Below are 7075 nucleotides of genomic sequence, written 5' to 3'. Positions count from 1 at the left end.
ACTCGGCCACATACTTCGCGATGTCGAGCTTCATCGTCGGCCACCAATAATAGGGTTTCAGGTCCCTATACATTTTTGTGCTACCGGGATGAATCGAGTACATGGTTTTGTGAGCTTCTTCCATCAGAAGATCTCTGACTCCTCCTGTCTTAGGTATCCAAATCCGATCTTGGAACACCTTTAGTCCGTGACTGTTTATGCCGAACACCAACGTTTTACCCAAACGTTCCTCCTTTCGGTCATTTTTCTCAGAAGCTTCGCTTTGAGCTTTCTTGATACTTTCCAAAATAGTCGAGACAACTTCAATTCTCAACGCTCTTGGCCTTCTCCTTTCAAGATTGACTTTCCGACTGAGAGCGTCAGCAACAACATTGGCTTTACCAGGGTGGTAAAGTATCTCACAGTCGTAGTCCTTAAGTAATTCCAGCCAGCGTCGTTGTCTCATATTCAACTCTTTCTGACCAAAGAGATATTGGAGACTCTTATGATCAGTGAAAAGTTTGCACTTCGTGCCATAGAGGTAATGCCTCCATATTTTCAGTGCGAAAACTACCGCTGCCAACTCTAAATCATGAGTCGGGTAGTTCTTTTCATGCTCTTTCAATTGTCGAGACGCATATGCGATCACCTTATCCCTTTGGGTCAAAACACAACCCAATCCAACTCCAGACGCATCGCTATAAACAGCGAAGTCTTCAACTCCATCGGGTAGAGAAAGTATCGGTGCCTCGCATAGTTTCTTCTTTAGCTTCTCGAATGCTTCTTTATGCTTATCACTCCAAGCATAAGTAGCTCCTTTGTGGGTCAAAGCTGTTAATGGACTAGCGATCGAAGAAAAGCCTTGGATAAACCTTCGGTAATATCCGGCTAATCCTAAAAAGCTTCGGATCTCCGTGGGACTTTTCGGTTGTTCCCACTTCATCACAGCTTCGATCTTCGCTGGATCAACCATTATCCCTTCTTGGTTGACCACGTGACCCAAAAATTGGACTTCACGAATCCAGAAATCACATTTGGAGAACTTCGCATACAGCTTCTCCTTCTTCAAGACTTCTAACACTTCTCGCAAGTGTCTGCCATGCTCCTCCTGGCTTTTCGAATAAATCAGAATGTCATCTATGAATACTATTACTGATTTATCAAGGAACGGATTACAAACTCTGTTCATTAAATCCATGAATGCTGCTAGAGCATTGGTTAGTCCAAACGACATAACCAAGAATTCATAGTGTCCATATCGCGTTCTGAATGTGGTCTTCTCTATATCCTGCTCCCTTACTTTCAGCTGATGATATCCTGACCTTAGGTCGATCTTTGAAAAATAACTTGAACCTTGTAGTTGATCGAATAGGTCATCAATCCTCGGCAATGGATATCTATTCTTTATTGTTGCCTTATTCAGCTCTCGGTAATCAATGCACATCCTCATGCTTCCATCTTTCTTCTTTACGAATAACACCGGAGCTCCCCAGGGTGATGAACTAGGTCTAATGAAACCTTTGTCCAATAACTCCTGAAGTTGCATCATTAGCTCCTTCATCTCCGTCGGTGCTAATCGATAAGGTGCTTTTTCAATTGGCGTTGTTCCGGGCAACAAGTCGATACGAAATTCCACTTGTCGATCGGGTGGTAATCCTGGAAGATCTTCGGGAAATACTTCCGGATAATCACACACAACAGGAATATTTTGCATCACCTTCTTTTCCTTCTTAGCGTCGATCACGAATGCTAAGTATGATGTACACCCCTTGGTCAAACATTTTCTGGCTTTCATTAGAGAAATGATTCCAGAGTTTACTCTGCGTTTATCTCCGTACACCATAAACGATTCCTTCCCAGGCGGGTTCACTTTCACTATTTTCTTCTTGCATAAAATTTCGGCATCATTGGCGCTAAGCCAATCCATTCCCAAAACGATGTCGAAACCATTAAGTTCGATAGGCAATAATTCCTCGTGGAACTTGTTCCCATTCAGATCAATTAAGATGTTTTTCATACGATGGCTAACAGGTACAAACTTGCCACTAGCAACTTCGACTAATAAAGCATTATCTAGTCTAACAACAGGCAAAGCTAGCTTTCTACCAAATTCATGCGATATAAAGGAGTAGTTGGCTCCAGAATCAAATAAAATTTGGGCAGGCAATTTGTTAACGAGAAAGGTACCTGAAGCGACATCAGCTTCATCTTTAGCAGCTTCCAGTGTCATCTGGAATGCTCTCGTCTTTGGCTTTGGCGGAATGTTGGGTCTTGCTGCTTCCTTCTTTTTCGGACAATCCCTTGAGATGTGCCCCTCTTCACCACAACCATAACAAACATTTTTGGTGAAGGTGCAGTCGTTGGCATAATGCCCTAGCTTTCCACATTTGAAGCATGTGGTTTCCCCGCCACACTTCCCATAATGCTTCTTCTTGCACTTGTCACACCATTTCGCTTCTACCTTTCCTCCACTTCCTCTCGAACTAGACTTCGAGAATTTACTTTTCTTGCTAGACCCTGAAAATCCATCGATTTTCCTTTTCTCACCAACCTCTAACCTTTCCAGACCCTTTTCCCTGATCTGGGTCTCAACATTTCTAGCAGCCCAGATGGCGGCTTTCAATGTGGTTGCTTGCTTAACCATTGGACCATAGTCCGCTGGTAGTCCAAGGGCAAACTTGTTGACCTTAGAGAGTTCTGTAGGCACCAAATATGGTATAAACTTCATCTTTTCCGTGAAACTTGCAGCGTATTCAGTAACGCTCAATTTCCCTTTCTTCAGATTCTGAAATTCATTACTGATTTCTAGAAGGTCCTGCTCGGAGCAGTATTGCAGTTTTAGTTGTTCCACAAAGTCTTCCCAAGACATTTTGCTTGCTTCTCCCTTGGGCATAGTGTCAGCTAACAGCTTCCACCAACTCAGCACGCCAGATTTTAGCAGAGGGATCGCAAGAGCGGTCTTCTGCCTGTTGCTGCATTCGCAACTTTCAAACATAGTCTCCATTTCGGAGACCCAGTCCATAACTTGCACCGGCGTCGGGCTTCCGGATAGACATGGTGGTTTGGATGCCATGAAATCCTTATACTTGCACCCACGACCATCATTTCCTCCATACTGGTTATTGCGTCTAACCACTGGTTGTTCGTCTTGACTAATAATCCCACTAAAGTTTTCTCCTCCAGATTGCCCTCCATTCTCCTCGGGCTCTTCCGCTTGAATCGACGGTTCTTCACGATTCTGCCTAAGCAAGCGCCTTGTTTCTTCCATCTGACGATCCAACATCATTTGAATCATCATTTGTACACCAGCCATTGTTATCGGCTCAGGTGCATCAGCTACAACAGGTACTTGTTGAATTACAGGCGGTTGATTCCTGTTTTCATCAGCATTTCCAACTCCGCTTCTTGTTCTCACCATTTTTTTATCTACACACCGACTAATTTCACCTTATTACTCCAAACGATTACATGCTAGTTCTAATATCGTATACATACGCTTAGAATCCTAAACACATAAACCTTCAGATCCGGTTGGCAACAAACCGTAGATCCGAACAAACAATATCATATATGGCAACATATAACATTTAGCACATAAAAGCATTTTAGGCAACTTTCCTAAAATAAACTAGTGCTCGTGTCTAAAATTTATCAGACACACATCTCACAATCTCCACTTAGCGTACTAAGTTTAAGTCTAGAAATCTTACAAATTCCTAGTTCGCTTAAACTAATGCTCTGATACCAACTGTGACATCCCCAAAATCTCGGCCAGAAAAGACCGATTTCATTTATGCTTTTTAAACATTTTCAGGGTAAATCCGTTTGATTTTAAAAGAGATGCGGAATTTGTTCCCAAAAACAAAACATGATAAAATAGATATTTATCAAAACATTTCATATAGAAATATGATTTCATTTCATAATCAAAAGTCGGGATGTCATGTTCCGATATAGATCATAAATCATAAACGATAACATTACAAGTCGTTCAACAAATATATACATATACAGACTTGTAAACAAAACAACTTGATGATTCGCCCATCTTAAGCTCTTGCGCCACTTCCTGTAATACAAATCAACTGAGTGGGTCAGGCTTGGGAGCCTGGTGAGCATATAGGGTTTTCAAACCCACAATAATTATATTTAATTACAACAATCAACAATAAACCCGATTACCCATTCCTGTTATCCTCACCTTACGTTCCTAAAAATAACGTCTATTATAAGGAACTTATTTCAGGATTTACATCGGGACGGACATTACTGCAGAGGGGCTTCCTCAACGATAAGTGTCCTAAAGGCAACCATGTGGGGGATAGAGTACACCGGTGAACACGTCGTTCACAACACCTACAGGTAATGAGCCTGCTAGTGTTCCACAGGACAGTCTAGAATAGTCCGTGGTTGTCATCCATACTCTGCTGAATGACTAGAATAACACCAATAACACCGAGGCCTCTCATCTGTTTATTTCACACCAATTATCTACCCATGTTCTACCCAACACATTAGTAGATAAAAATATACATTTTTATACATTGTTTAAAAAACCTGTATAGCATGCTTTAATCAATACATATTCCACATAACAGATGAGGCATACACACATAACACGTATTTCATAGAGAATATACATTCACACATATTACCACATGTATAGTATCAAAAACAATGAATAATAGTAAACAAGCAACAACATCATCCATTGCATTAATAATATAATTTCATAAATGTGTGTTCTATCAAAGTTATAGACACCAAAAGTATACATATCAAAATAAAAGATGAGTCTTGAACGAACTCCATCTTCTCAAAAACCTGGCACCTGTACCTGTCTAGTGGTGACCTGAGAATACAAGTTATTTTGAAAGCGAGTATCAGCTTAATGCTGGTGAGATCATAAGTATATTAATGTCTGAGTTTGTATGAAAACGTTAGTAAAATGTTTCTGTAAGATGCTTTTGTATAATGTTTGAACTCTCCTAGAAAACCCTATGTTTCCTACTAACTGTAGCCTTCTACCAAGGCATCTAGTGTCTGTGCGTATGTCTCTTGATAGAGTGTGTGTTTTCCCCAATTCGGACTATCATTTACCAAAAATATAGATTCTACATTACCGTGCATCGTGTGAAAATTTACGAAGTGAATGTTAATGGGAAAAATGAGATAGTACTATGGTGTAGTGTCGTACTACAACCGTACTAATTACCTTAAGTCTAGGGTAATCTTTATAAGTACTGTAGTATTTGTAATAAGTGACTACCTCTGTACTCCTATTGCCTTATTTGAGGGATAAGGCCTAATGTGATGACTAGATCCCAGGCTAAACACTCCCCTGTCAAAGGGATTTTGGGACCTTTACATGACGCCTGCCTGTATGCAAGCCGTGAACATCCACATTACTATGATCATGTATACCCGATATAACTACCACAATGCGTTCTGATTCATCGGTATAGTTAGATCCTGAACTTGTTCTATGCTATAGCACCTAGTGTTGTCTGTCCTATCAAAGTATATGTAACCGCACTCATATAAACGAATATATGTAAACGTACTCATGTAAGCGTAATCATGTAACACATATCTATGTAATAGTATAGTAATGTACTGTAATGTTCTGCATGTGCTAGCTGTAACGAATGTTCTCTCTCTATCTAGCAAGTATTGACTCATGAATGAACTGACTCATTGTATGTTTCATTGTTCTAGTAATAATAGTCTCCTCTTGTGCTACCCATATGGTAACTTACTGGTGATGTACTGGTACGTATGAACATGGGAGTATACCCTTGCTACCCAAGGGTAGCGAATGAACTGGAAGGACTTTTTATGACTATATATGTACACATGATATATAACTAATATTTAAACGACCTTCGGACGGGTACCCGATATCCCACCAGACCACATCTCAAGCGTGAAAAGGAAATAGGGCGGGCAGGCCTTCCTAAGCTTTTTAAACACTGCTTATATAACTATACATACCTAGACATGCAATTGATAATAAGTAAAACATAATTTAAGCAAATGTATTTGATAAGTATAAGAACTTGTAAAATAGTTTGAAGCAAAACAGTTTGATAAACAATTTGAACAATAAGGAAATCACTGGTTTTGTAGTTATTAATCACATGTGATTGATGTAATAACTATAAGTACTTGACTTGTATTCCCCCTCATAAAGCATTTAAAAACATTTAAATCATTGGTTAAGGGGTATAAACTCACCTGTAGATGGTGGTTTTGATGAACTGGACGGTGTAGGATTGTTAGGTGTCAAGTGAGGACTTGTACACACACTACGATCCTAATAAACATATAATAACACATATATGCACTCAATTAGTCTTATATTACTAATTGATAATGTTACGACATCCTAGAACATAATAAACACTTTATATAAGTGTTATAAGCCCTAAGGATTGCATCTAAGCTATTGTGGGACAAGGCACTTGGGTTTAGGGTTCCAAAGGACCCTATACTTGAGTTTACTCTCCATATAACCTCACACATGGAGTTTACGGTTGTAAACTCTTGAGTTTACGGCCGTAAACTCCCAAGCTTGGTGGTATTTTGTGTTTTGAAGTTCTAAATGATCCCTAGAATTATTCCAACTTGGTGGTTTAATTCTTGGAGGGTTTAAAGCATAGAAACACCCCTTTGAGGAGTTTACGGACCTAAGGCCATTTCCTTTAGAGTTTGCGGCCGTAAAATCTTAAGGAAAGGTGTTTTTGATGCTTTCAAGTCTCTTGCATATGTAGGATAGGTTCTATACATTTATCTAACGCTAATGAAGGCCTTAGGCACACATTGGTGCCCTTCTTTCATGTTTGCGGCCCAAGAGCCTTTTCCCTTAGATATTACGGCCGTAATCTCTCTTTGGGAAGGTTTTATGATTTTTTAAGGTCCCTCTAATAATTAGGAGTAAGCCTAGGTGATTGTCCAAAGCCTTAGGAGTGTTAAAAACACCTTTTGGTCCTTGTTTTTGGAGTTCACGGTCCAAGAACTCCTTAGGCCGTGAACACCTAAACTTGGGTGTTTCTTTGATGTTTTCTTGTCTTAAATACACTTACCTACAAGCCTA

Source organism: Lactuca serriola, chromosome 8 (genome assembly GCF_051521515.1).
Source record: "Lactuca serriola cultivar US96UC23 chromosome 8, Lser_US96UC23_V15, whole genome shotgun sequence".
NCBI lineage: Eukaryota > Viridiplantae > Streptophyta > Magnoliopsida > Asterales > Asteraceae > Lactuca > Lactuca serriola.
This window is presented reverse-complemented; position numbering follows the sequence as displayed.